We start from the raw sequence: 13,479 nt of genomic DNA on the forward strand, positions 1-13,479 counted from the left end.
ATTTTTAGCGATACTTTACCGTCATTTCTAGCAGCACAATTGCCCACAAAGTGCCCCTGCTGAATCGCTTTGTAGGCGCTTTGGCGGGCAGAGGCATTTTACGAGCGGTTAAAGAAAGGGAAGGGAGTAGATGTGGCGCTATACCTATAAAGTTCCTAGAATGGTATCATTAATATCGGCAAATATTTTGAAATATAAAAAAATAAAAAGTGTATATACTGTATGTGTACACCAATTTATATGTGCAAGAATAATTAATTAACTCTTTTTTCCATTCTAATAAGTGTAATTAATATGCATGCGACAAACGACTCCTCATTAGTAATCCATAAAATATAACATAAACAATTTCTTTCTCAAAAATGATAAATGTGATGGTGAACAATATGTTGTAAAAAGTGGTGATCAAAGACCCACTAGGGGTTAAATAATGACTGTAGTGAAAAGAATGTTCAAAATAGGTGAAATATAGTGTGTCGATATAGTATAGTGTGTTACTTCCCGGGAGGAAGTAGAGAGAAGACATTGCTGGAAGTGGCAGTAGAGGAGACCTCTGTGGATGGTATTGAAGCTTAAGATCCATATGGAAATGATCTGAGGGAAAAAACCCAGCCGAGGTGGCCAGTACCCATCTACCAGGAATTAGGGCACAACCCCTGGACCCTGTTGTTTGTTTGATTTGCTGTTTACCTTACAGCAGTAAGGTAAGGGGCCACTCTACCTGGTGTGCCGTGTACACTGGAGATACAGGAATCACAAAACATGGTTGCTGGCACCTGTCTTTGAAAAGCACTGAATAAGCCACTGGTCACTTTATTTATTTCAGCTCACATATAGACTCTATTATTGTATCTTTCCTATTAAGAAGATCACTGAACAAATAACCACTGGTCACCGTATTTTATTTTATTTCACCAAAGACTTTATTACATAGCTTTCTTGTTCAAGCATGCATTGTGTGTTGCACGTTTTAATATAAGTTAAAAATATTTTATGAATTTTTTTCTTGGAGATATTCATGTTTATTTAAAGCACATGGTACTTTTGGCTTATGATTTGTAACAGACTGGATATCCATTTTCATTGATTATTCAAGGATTAATTTATTGGAGAAACTTCACAACTTTGGATTTTTTTCATATTGTAATTGTGCATAATTTTTTAATTTTTTACTATCACATATTTATTTAAAGGAACAATTTATCACTCAATAAGAAGGAGACACTGCTCCTGGGAGTGGGTCACTCATTTAACACTACTATTTTTCATATAAGCACAAGGCACTTTAATTCTAATTTAGTATAGTTTAGTCTAACGTTTTCAGGTAGTGCATTACTATCTACCATTATCTTTTATCACTTAATAATACTGTCACTATTTACATAAGCATAAGGCACTTTAATTTTTTTTTTTTTTTTTTTTCCATTCAAAATTTTATTGAACAAACTTGAAAATACAGATCGTTAAGGTACAATCTTATAGACAAAAAGAGTATAGAGATGGATATACAAGCATGTCATCCAAATGCCAGAAAAGGAGTCAAAACATATAAATACTCTAACAATAATAACCAGGTGCTGTAAGCGATCTAAAGCAAGATTGACATGAAAGCTCTTTATAACAGACCTTAGATAGTGTTTGTAAATATAGTGCACCAGGGACTATCTGCTTTCGTGCTCCTATAATCGTGCGTATAAGTCACCCCATTCTCGACACGAAGCCTTATGTAAAAACATATCACACAACAATCAGCAATGCACGGTTCGAGAATTAGGACGTGTAAGTGTCCATTCGGGTGACCCGCTAACGTCATGTATATCTTTGGGGTCGTAAGTATTATAGATGTTATCAGATAACCAGACCAGCTGGTTTCTGTAATTGTACCTACTAGAGGGGGATATGAGAATAGGATTAGGAAGGGGGAGGGGAAAGGGAGGAAGAAAGAAAAAAAAAAAAGGGGGAAATTTTTTTTTTTTTTTTTTGAAAAACAGTGTTTGTGGGGATTCTGTTGCACTTGAGGTTCGAATTTGTAAGGGGGTTTTCCCTGAGGGGATAGGGTTGTTGTGGAGAGAGGAAGCAGATGGTAGAAAGGAAGGGGAGGATGAAACCGGGCCTGTCCGGTGGGGGCACAAGCCGCCAATCTAACACCGGACTTTGACCAGTCTCCTCCACCCCCCCCCACGGAACCAAAAGGTGCAAATTTCAAAGGAGGGAGGGGATGAGTTCGTTCAGGTGGTATGCGATGGCATAATGCATTTGTACTCTGGGGTTGTCTTAAAGTGGTACCAGCAGGCCCAACGTGTATTATGTTTGGTGATAGTTTCCTGAGCAATGGCTATGAGTTCTTCCATTTCAGCGATTCTATTAATCCTTATAAACCATTCCTTAACTGAAGGGGCCTCAGGTGTGCCCCAATGGACAGGGATACACAGCTTTGCCGCATTCAGTAGGTGCATTGTTAAAGACTTGAAATAAGTGCGTTTAGATAAGGTGGTATGATGGAGTAATAGCTGAGCTGGGGAAAAATCCAGAGAGTACGAAGTAATTTTTGATGATAATTTGTGAACCTCCTGCCAAAATTTTTGGAGTGTGGGGCACGACCACCATATGTGGATGTGGGAGCCCGGGTGAGATTTGCACCGCCAACAAAGGTTTGAGGTATTCGGAGCATATTTATTGATGAGGGTTGGGACTCTATACCAGCGGTTGAGAATTTTGTAGCCATTCTCTTGTGTGGACACGTTTATGGAGCCCTTGAGAGTGTATTCAAATATTCGTTCCCATTGGTCTTCTGTGATGGAAATTGCAAGCTCCTTCTCCCAATAGTGACAGTTTTTGTGCTTCCTGGGGTGTTTACTAAAAAGAGTCTGATATATGTAGGATACCAAGTGTCTTTGTGGAGCGGACTCCGAGCATAGTGTTTCGAATGGAGTCAGAGTTCTGGTCCAATGTTGGCTGTGTTGGGGGCTAGATAGGAAGTGTTTAATTTGTAAGTAAGGCCATAAGAGGAATTGCTTGTCCTTCATTTGTGAGGCCAGCCTATCCCGAGACAAAAGGGATTGTCCCAGAACGAAATGTTTAACTCTCACGTGATTGTGTGGCCACCCAGAGGCCAAAAACTGCGGGGATATTCCCGGAGGGAAGTCCGGGTTACATCTGATTGGTGTCATGGGGCCCGGTACAGTGGCTAAATGTGAGTTGGAGCAAGCTTTGTGAAAGCAACGGAGCGTGGGGCCTATAAGAATGTGCGAGAAAGCCGTGCGCGGGATGCGATTGGCTGGTAGCCATGGAGTTGTTGCAAGGGGCATTTCCGCTATTAGATCTTCTAGGTCTACCCATTGTTTAGTCGATGCATGGATGTTCCAATCCACCACTCTAGTGAGCAAGCAGGCCCTGTAGTAATTTAGCAGGTCGGGAAGACCTATGCCCCCTTTAGACACAGGTGTTGCCAGAAGGTCAAATTTTATGCGGGGGCGTTTATTACGCCAGAGGAATTTGGAGCATAGGGTTTTCAGGGTAGTAAAAAAGGCTGGTGGAATATGGATTGGAACAGCCTGCATGACGTAAAGAATTCTAGGTAAGATATTCATTTTGAGAACTGCAGCCCTGCCGAACCAGGAAAATGAAGGATTGTCCCAGTTAAGCAAGTCTTTCTTTATTGTAAGCAACAATGGCAAAAAATTCAAAGAGTACAAGTCCGTCAATTGTGTCGGGAGTTGGATTCCAAGATATGATATGGATTTGGCATTCCAAGAGAAGGGGAAGTTGGCTTGGCATAAGGCTACCGTCTCCGCTGGTAGGGAAACATTTAGGGCATGCGATTTATCGAAATTTCTTTTAAGATTGGAAATAGCTTGGAATTCCCTAAAGTCCTGCAAGAGATTAGGGAGAGAGATATGGGGTTCCGAAAGAGAAAGTAGAATGTCGTCTGCGAAGGCAGAGACCTTGAATTCCCCCTTCGGAGTCATAATACCTTTAATGTCAGGGTTGCTACGGAGGCGGTTGAGGAACGGCTCTAGTGTGAGTACATATATGATTGGTGATAGAGGGCATCCCTGACGTGTCCCATTCCGGACCGGGAAGGCATTCGACAGGTGGCCGTTGGCTTTCACTTGAGCTGTGGGATGCGTGTAGAGTGTAAGAATCATTTTGAGCATCTTTTCCCCAAGACCTATTGATCTAAGGGTCTCAGACATGTAATCCCAGGCCACTCTGTCGAATGCCTTCTCCGCGTCCAAGGATAGGAAGAAGCCCTTCTGCTTAGAAGACTTTAAGTAAGAATGGAGGTTAATAACTTTAATGGTGTTATCTCTGGCTTCCCGGCCAGGAATGAAGCCTACCTGATCAGGGGATATGAGATGTGGGACCAGCGGGAGAAGGCGATTGGATAAGATTTTTGCTAGAATTTTTGTGTCCACATTAAGTAGTGAAATTGGGCGGTAATTCGTAACTAAAGTGTGGTCTTTCCCATCTTTCGGAAGCACCGTTATATGTGCCTCCAGAAGACGATGAGGAGGGGTATCTCCTCGTGTAATGGAATTTAGAGTAGTTAAGAGAGGGCCGCTGAGATTGTTTAGGAAGGTTTTGAAGTATAGGGTCGTGAAACCGTCTGGGCCTGGGCTTTTGCCATTTTTCATTTGTTTTAGAGCTTGGATGAGTTCCTCTCCGGAAATTGGCTTTTCCAAAGAATTGACAGTTTCTTGGGACAACGGTTTGGGTGCGTACTGGGACAGAAAGTCCCTAATAGCGGAAGTCTTGTATTCCTGAGAGGTCTGTTGGGAGTTCTGATGATCTAAGTCATATAAGGTACGGTAGTATCGTTCGAAGCAGGCTGTTATGTCTTTAGTACTGGTAGCTAGAGACCCATCAGAGTTCCTAATCTTTCGAATCGTTTGTGAGGCTCTCTTCCCCTGTAATGCTCTGGCTAAGAGCGTCCCATTTTTATTGCCATGTTCATAAAATAACTTGCGGGAAAGTGTCAGTTTTTTTCTGATTTTCAAATTCAATTCGTCAAGCAGGAGAGACCGCGCGTGTGTGAGATCTTGGAGAGTCAGAGTGGCTTGTGTTTTTTTATGTGCTGTCTCCAGCGCTTTAATTTGTGCTAGTAACTCTCGGATGCGAGCTTGTTGTAAACGTTTACGTTTGGCTGAGAGCATTAGGAATTCCCCCCTTATTGAGCATTTGTGAGCCTCCCACTGTGTGATGGGGTGTGTATCTGGTGTGTTATTTATGCGGAAGAATGAATCTAAATATGATTGTACGTGATCTATGTTGGCCTGGTCTGTCAGTAGTGAAGGATCTAGACGCCATATTTTGGACCTGTCCAGCGATATCGGAAGAGAAAGAGAAATGGAGATGGGGTGGTGGTCTGAGATAAGCATAGGTTCTATGGTGGCTCTGGTCAGGAGGTGTAGATCCTGTTGTGAGATGAACAGATAATCGATTCTGGAGTACCTCTGGTGAGGAGGCGAGAAAAATGTGTAATCCCTTCCATCAGGGTTAAGAGTACGCCAAGAGTCGTGTAAGAGTAAGCTATGTATTTGTAATTGAATCTGATGTAAGGCTCTATAAGGGATCGATGAGGTCCCTGTGGAGGAGTCGAGTACTGGGTTAAGGGGTGCATTGAAGTCACCACCTAGAATAATAATTCCTGATTGAAAAGAAGAGATAATAGAAGCCAATTTGCGGAAGAAAGGGACATGTTTCACATTAGGCGCATATACATTGGCCAGGGTGACCGGCCTGTTATGAACATGCCCCTTGACTAAGAGGTATCGACCTTCCGGGTCTGATACGGAGTCTGTAATCTCTAAAGGGCAATTTTTCGCTACTAATATGGATACACCTTTCGACTTAGCTAGGGGATTCGTTGCATGGAAGACTGTAGGGTACTGATAATTTTCTAGTTTTGGAATGTTATTAGATCTGAAGTGCGTTTCTTGTAATAGAATAACGTCCGCTTGGTTACTTTTCATCATTGTGAGAACCTGTGATCTTTTTTCCGGCGTGTTTAGCCCCTTTGCATTAAGGGAGATTATTTTAAGCGTGAGAGGGTTTGGTGTGTTGATGGCAGACATGACGTTGAATGCAGTCAAATGTAAATAGAAAGGATTAATATGTACCGTGAACAAGCTGCAACTTGAGTCGTGTTTGGACTACACGTGAGGGAGGGAGAGAAGGGGGGGGCACGTATGAATGGATATGCAGAAAAAGGAAAAAGGAATAAGTGTGTGCTAAAAGGGGAGAGGGAAGGAGCAAGCAAGGTAAGAGCAACAAAAAAAAAAAAAAAAAAAAATTAAAATTGAAGGGGAAGGGAGGGGAGAAACTCCCAAGGACAAGGGATTCGGGGCTAGGGGAAATCTAAACCGGTGGAAGAAATAGACCTGCTATTCTTTCCAAAACAGTCTTTGGTTACCGGAATAAAGCAGCAGCTATACCAAGTCTGCTGTTTGGGGGGTAGCAGGGGTCAGTCGTGTCAAGCCACCGCCCGTCTCAGAGGACTAGGGTGCATAAGTCGGAGGAGGGTCTACGTAAGATGTATGGGTGGGTGGAGAGAGAGTCGTCCAATGTAGCAGCGATACACACTAATAAAATGGCAGGGTATGTCAAGGTCAATATCTAGAGGAGGGATCATTTTATCGAGACAATCAAATAGCAAAAACATAAACATAAACATAGGCTGGTGACCAGAAATTGCAACCTTAACCAAAGATAAAGGCACCGGGAGAGGAGAGGCACATACATGTAGTTGAAACAAATTAGATTATGGTTCTACACATGGGAAGTGGATACCCACACGGGTTGCTATAATATAGAGACTGGAGACATGACCCAGAAGCGACTCACTAGTGAGCACCGCCTCAGAACTTGAGAAGAGTGGAACATTGGTGAACATAGGTAGGTGAGCTGAGGTCAGGAACCATATGTAAAAATGCAAAGCATAAATCTATAAAAAACGTTGGAACAACAATTCTCCGTGAAGTGAATTAACATGTGTCCCCCAGGAGTTGAAGATTCGTGTCTATGGCCTCTCAGTGGTCCGTTAATACATGTATAAGCGTGTCTGATAATCTGCAGGACAAAAGGGGGTACAGCGACTATGACTATCTGTAATGATTGCTAGAGAGGCAAGAAGAGGTTCTTGCTAGAAGCTTGGGTGTGTATGTGGAGTGAGAAGCCCCTCTCTTATGTTATGAAATGGGGGAGCCCCGGTGGGGGCCAGAGAAGTCACCGCTAAAACTCCTAACCCCCCTCCTCAGAGGTCCCGAGGAGGGGTCCAATAAGTGACGCTGGGCCCCCCCCCGTCCTGCGCAAGCCGAAAAATACATAAAAGAGGATAAACACATATACACCTGTCGAGCTGAACATGCCTACAGTTGTATCATCTAGCAAGTGAACCCAATATATCAACAATAGTCTCAGCTAGTGACCCATACCCCGTCTCAGTGCAGTTAAACCCGGTATCATCCCGAAGTGTTGTCAAAAAAGTGGGAGTCCTGCTGCATTGTGACTGTGGGGTGTGTTGAGATGCTATGAAGTACCTGGATCGTGATGCAACAAGTTCTTCTCTTAGGATGGAGGGAGGGGTGAGCCTCCTCAGACTTCAGAGCTCCGGGGCACGGGAAACCGATCCCATCTGTAGAGTCAGTTGCCCAAAGGGCCAGTAGTAAGAGAACAGGTAGGATAAGTCACTCCAGCTCCAAATTTGCTCAAGACGAGGTATGGAGTCCCCATTGTAGACAAAATACCGCAAGTGGTCTCCTTGCTGGCAGGAATCGACATCAGTGAAGGACATGAGAGTTCGGATAGACAAATACTCCTGAGGATGATAGACTGAAGCTGAAGCAATCACCGAGAGCAGAAATTGCCGACGAGCGGCAAGCGAACACAAAACTGATACCAGGAACGAGGTAGTCGTTGCGAACCGAAACCTATTTCACCAGGAACATGTATGATAAAGGTTTATGGCAACGCGTGAGGAAACAAGTAAATTCAGTGGATCCTTTTCTGACAAAATTAGGAGTAAGCCCCCCTCAGGCCTCCTGTGGAGGCCTTCTGTGAACTGGTGAAGCCGAGGGGCTATTATTTGCCCGGGGAGGCCTTGCCTGAGGTGGCGGTGATGACGGGGGCGACCTCTGGCGTCGAAGTCGCTGCGGGTTCCATTCCATGGCATCCTCTCCCTGGTCAGCAATCCGGGGAGCAGAGCTGCGATGTTCGTTGTGCCAATCAGGCAGGTGTGGGATAGGCACGTTCAGTATGCTGCAGAATTGTCGTAGATCCTCCGGGACACGGAGGAGGGCTGTGCGTCCCATCACTGAGGCGGATAGGCCAAAGGGGAACTTCCACCTGTACGCAATATTTCTTGCTCTCAGAACATCCAGTAAAGGACGGAGATCCTTTCGATGCTGAAGGGTAATTGGTGACAAGTCCTGAAAAAGCTTGATTTCAGTGCCCTCATGAAAGACCTGCCGCCTCTCTCTTGCGCGTCTGAGAATTTCTTCTTTCAGGGGGAAGTTTACAAGACAGCAAATGACGTCGTGTGGTGGATCCGCTTCTCTACCCCTGGGACGCAAGGCCCTGTGCATCCGTTCAAACTCTATTGGCGAATCAGGGGGTCTATCAAGTAAACCATTAAATATGGCTTGAACGCAATGTTGAAGGTTGCTGGGGTCCACATTTTCAGTCAGATTTCTGATCCTTATATTGTGTCTCCGTCCTCTGTTCTCAAGGTCCTCTAAGTGCCTACTCATCTCCCTTATTTGTATGGTGTGATGGTCTGCGGTTCGCATCACTTGCGATATGGCGGTTTCCTGCATGCTAGTGACCTGCTCTATTCTGTCCAGCCGTGTGGCCATGGCCTGTACATCCAGTCTAAGGTCACCAATAGCCGCTGCCAGTGTACTTTTGATATCTGATGCTATGGATTGCATGTCATGCAGGAAGAGTGGCTGGGCAGCGCTGGCTGTAGAGTGCACTGTGTTATGTGCTGGGCTGGGCTGGCTGAGGGACGCGCGCTCCGGGCTAGGATTACCAGAGCGCGCTGTCTGAGATGCGGCCTGTGAGGATGGCGGCGTGTCCCGCTGTTGCGGCCTGAAAATCGCGGGAATCCCGCTGTTCGACTGGCTCTCTCCCCCCCGCGGGGACCGGGACCTCGGCGCGGAGGTATTCCGGTCTCCCTTACCCATGTTGGTGTGGGGAATGTCCTCCGTGGAGCTGGGTTTCGTCCTCGGCGAGCGGGAGCTCTCTCCTCAGGCGGCCATTCACGTCCGGCGCCAAGCCACGCCCCCCACTTTAATTTTATTTAGTTCAGGTAGCGCAACACCATTTGTTTGATTTTTAAATATACTATCTGGGGGTTAGGGTTTATACCTCTGCCGGTGGTTTGCTGCAACCTACCCTTACAAATAGCTTAGGCCCTTGGTGACAGCGCGGGGATACTCTAACTTACTAGATATTACAAAGCTGTTGAGTAGTTTTTGCAAGGGAAGATACATACAAATCTTTCTAGTACTTGGAACACATTCTGAAGTAGAAGTGAGTTACCAAGTGGATTAGAGTTTGTGGTGGAAAATTCCTCCGGCCTTGCTGTCTTCAGGCATAGGGGTATCCTAACAGTCAAAAGAAAGTTTTAACAGAAAAAAGAACAAAAAGGCACACCAATCTTGTGCATTATCCTTGGATATCATTTTATTAAAAATTAAGTTAAAAAGCTACTCACAAACATATGGAAGAAAACTCGCAAATAGAAATAATTTCCAGATCACAGCAATTGGTCTATGACAACAGACACCAGATGGTAACAGAGGACATTTCAGGGGCCACTTCCGGCTGATGCGCTTTGAAGTTCTTTGAATTTTTCCTTCAGTAAAATCTGATGCCCCATGTTTAACAGGTGGAATACAGTGAGCCCTATATAATAAGTTGACCAGATTTTTAAAATGAAATCATAATGACATATACAGTATATATATATTTTTTATTGGCAAATAGTAAACTATTTTATAAGCATATTTTCCTCAAATTATATATGCAGTGTATGTGGTATGTGATTATGTGATGATTGTATAATATATACGTTATTTATGGAAATCATTTCATACCAGCTCCATAGCATTCTTATAACAGCTCAACTGCATAATGTCATTATTTTCTTGTTCATAAAAGGGAAAACCATTAGTGCCAGTGCCCATCAGCGTAGCCTCATCAGTGCCCATTCGTGCAGTCTTACCAGCGTCAATCAATGCGGCCTCACCAGTGCCCATCAATGCAGCCTCACCAATGCTCATCAGCTCAGACTCATCAGTGCCCATAAATGAAGCCTCAGCACAACCCACCAATGCAGCCTCATCAGTGCCCATCAGCGCAACCTCACCAGTGCCCATCAGCTCAGCTTCACCAATGCCCATCAATGCAGGATCACCAGTGCCCATCAGTGCAGCCTGATCAGTGCCCATTAATGCAGCCTCACCAGTGCCCATCAGCGCAGCTTCACCAGTGTCAATCAAAGCAGCCTCACCTTTGCCCATCAATGCAGCATCACCAGTTCCAATTAATGCAGCTTGATCAGTGCCCATCAATTCCGCCTCACCAGTGTCCATCAATGCGTCCGCACCAGTACCCATCCAATGCAACCTCACCAGTGTACATCAATGCTACCTCACCAATGCTCATCAGTTCAGACTCACCAGTGCCCACCAATGCAGCCTAATCAGCGCCGATCAGACCAGCCGCACCAGTGCCCATCAGCTCAGCTTCACCAGTGCCCATCAATGCAGCCTCACCAGTGCCCATCAGTGCAGCCTGATCAGTGCCCATCAATGAAGCCTCACCAGTGTCCATCAATGGAGCCTCATCAGTATCCATCTATGAAGCCTGATCAGTGCCCATCAATGCAGCCTCACAAGTGTCCATAAATGCAACCTTTCCAGTCTGTTCAGTACCCATCAATGTAGCCTGTTTAGTGCCCAACAGCTCAACCTGATCAGTGCCCATCAATGCAGCCTCTTCAGTGCCCATCAATGCAGCCTGTTCAGTTCCCATTAATGCAGCTTGTTCAGTGCCCATTAATGTAGCCTGTTCAGTGTCCATCAATGCAGCCTATTTAGTGTCCATCAATGCAGCCTGTTCATTGCCCATCAGTACAGCCTGTACAGTGCTTATGAGCTCAGCCTGATCATTGCCCATCAATTCAGCCTGTTCAGTGTCCATCAATGCAGCCTGTTCAGTGCCCATCAATGTAGCCTGTTCAGTGCCCATCAGGTTAGCTTGTTCAGTGCCCAGCAGCGCAGCCTGTTCAGTGCCCATCAGCTCAGCCTTTTCAGTGCCTATCAATGAAGCTTGCTCAGTGCCCATCTCTGCAGTATGTTTAGTGCCCATCAGCTAAGCCTGTTCAGTGCCCATCAGCTCAGCCTGTCCAGTGCCCATAAATTCAGCCTGTGTAGTGCCCATCAGCTCAGCCTGTTCAGTTCCCATCAGCTCAGCCTGTTCAGTATCCATAAATGCAGCCTGTTCAGTGCCCATAAATGCTGCCATTCGGTGCCCATCAGCTCAGCCTGTTAAGTGCCCTTCAGCACAGCCTGTTCCAAGCCTATCAATGCAGCCTGTTTAGTGCCCATCTATACAGCCTGATCAGTGCTTATCAGGTCAGCCTGTTCGTGCCCATCAGCTCAGCCTGTTCAGTGCTCATCAGCGCAGCCTTTCCTGTGGTCATCAATGCAGTTTGACCAGTGCATAGCGATTGGAGAACAGACGGATTACACAGAGAGGGGATCTCCTGTTTACCCAGCACAGCCACTGTCCTCAGATGAAGTCCTGCTTCCAATGATATACATCACCAGTGTTCTGCCTATCATAGAAGCCGGCCCGGGAGGCAGGACTTTGTCTGACAGCCGGGTAAGCGGGAGATCCCCGCTCTGTATAATATGGCGGTCTTTGTCCCCCCTTCCATGTCCAAGACAGCCCAAGCCCCAATAGGTCCAGCGGGACCCATGGCAGGGTTGGCCCGGGGCACCCCCTCTGCCCCAGCTTGCAGTTCACCTACCCAGAATCAGCCCTGTAAAAGGGACAAAACCGGGACAGACTTCCTCCAGTGACAGTGTCCTCAGCCCGGGAACTGTCCCCGGAAACCAGGGATGTCTGGTCACCCTACTATATAGTGGCCATGCACAGAATGATAAATGAACTAATCATACACTCAGGCCTGGTACACACCAAAGCAGGTTGCAGTTTGCATATTCCAGGTGCAATTTGCATTTTTCAATACACGTTTTTGATCCATTTATCCCTTTGTTCTGTCTGCCCTGATGCACCTCTGGATAGGCTGTTGAACTACTCTCCCATGGATAGAACCCATGGACTTGTTCCCTGTCCCTGATAACAGTACATAGAGTCTAATTCCAGAGCTGCAGTTTATCTATGCTCTCCAGCTGTGGATGCTTAAACTGTTCCAGCCTGCCTTTGTGCTGCAAACTGCCTTGTGGTCCCCAGCTGCAAGAATCCAGGCTGTCCTAGTTTATCAATACCTGCGCTGAAAATCTACTTCATGGTCCTCAGCCGTGAACCATGGGCTGTTTGAGTCTGCCACTATTTGTGCTTATACTGTTTGCCTGGTCTTTAGCTACACTCATGCTATATGTTCTTCAGCTGTGCACCTACAGAACATGCTAGTCAACTGTCTTTGTGCTACTGCCACTGATAAAAAAGAATTCCTCTACAAGTTATGCTTCTCATTTTGGAATATCCCACAGCCCTCTATCCTCTCCTGTTACAAGTTTCTTTAGCAGTAAATTACAAAAAGAGTCATCCCCTAGACTGATTTCTGAGCCATAATGAATAGAATGTTGTGTGCCTAGCTGGCTTTGTACTGTTTTGGGAAAGAACCTGTCTAATCTTTTGTGACCCTTTTGGGGGATCGATCCCTACATTCCATTATGATCACTTGGTGATCCTACCTGTGACATACTTCCTATCCTAGGGTGATAACGCTCACTCACCCTTCTATATCTATGGAGAAACACCCCAGGCTTCTCTTCTGACTTGGACTACAAACACATCTTCTTCTCTTTATCTCCATTACATAGGGGGCAGGGGAATTTGTGGTTTACCAAGGAGCTTGGGAGGAAGATATCATGTTTTATGATTTCAAATAAATTCACAGATGACAAGGACATGGCATTTCTGGAAAGATGAACAGGTATTTTCTGTACTTGCTGAAAACTAATGCAGCCACCCAATCTATGGAGTGGTAACGTTTTTCTTTTTGAGTTTAGATACGTTTTAAGTGAGCCAAAAAAGGGTATTATTTATGCCACGTACACACGACCGGACTTTCCAGCAGACTAGGTCAGACGGAATCAGTCCGTCGGACAATCCTATCGGGAAAACCATTTGTCTGTATGCTGGTCCAAATACGACGCAAGGGACGCTAGTGGCTACTGGCTAATGAACTTCCTTTTTTAGTCCCGTCTTACGTCATCACAT

This window comes from Lithobates pipiens, unplaced genomic scaffold (assembly GCF_037356315.1).
Source record: "Lithobates pipiens isolate NorthernLeopardFrog02 unplaced genomic scaffold, aLitPip1_a1.2 Scaffold_13, whole genome shotgun sequence".
In the NCBI taxonomy this organism is placed as follows: Eukaryota; Metazoa; Chordata; class Amphibia; order Anura; family Ranidae; genus Lithobates; species Lithobates pipiens.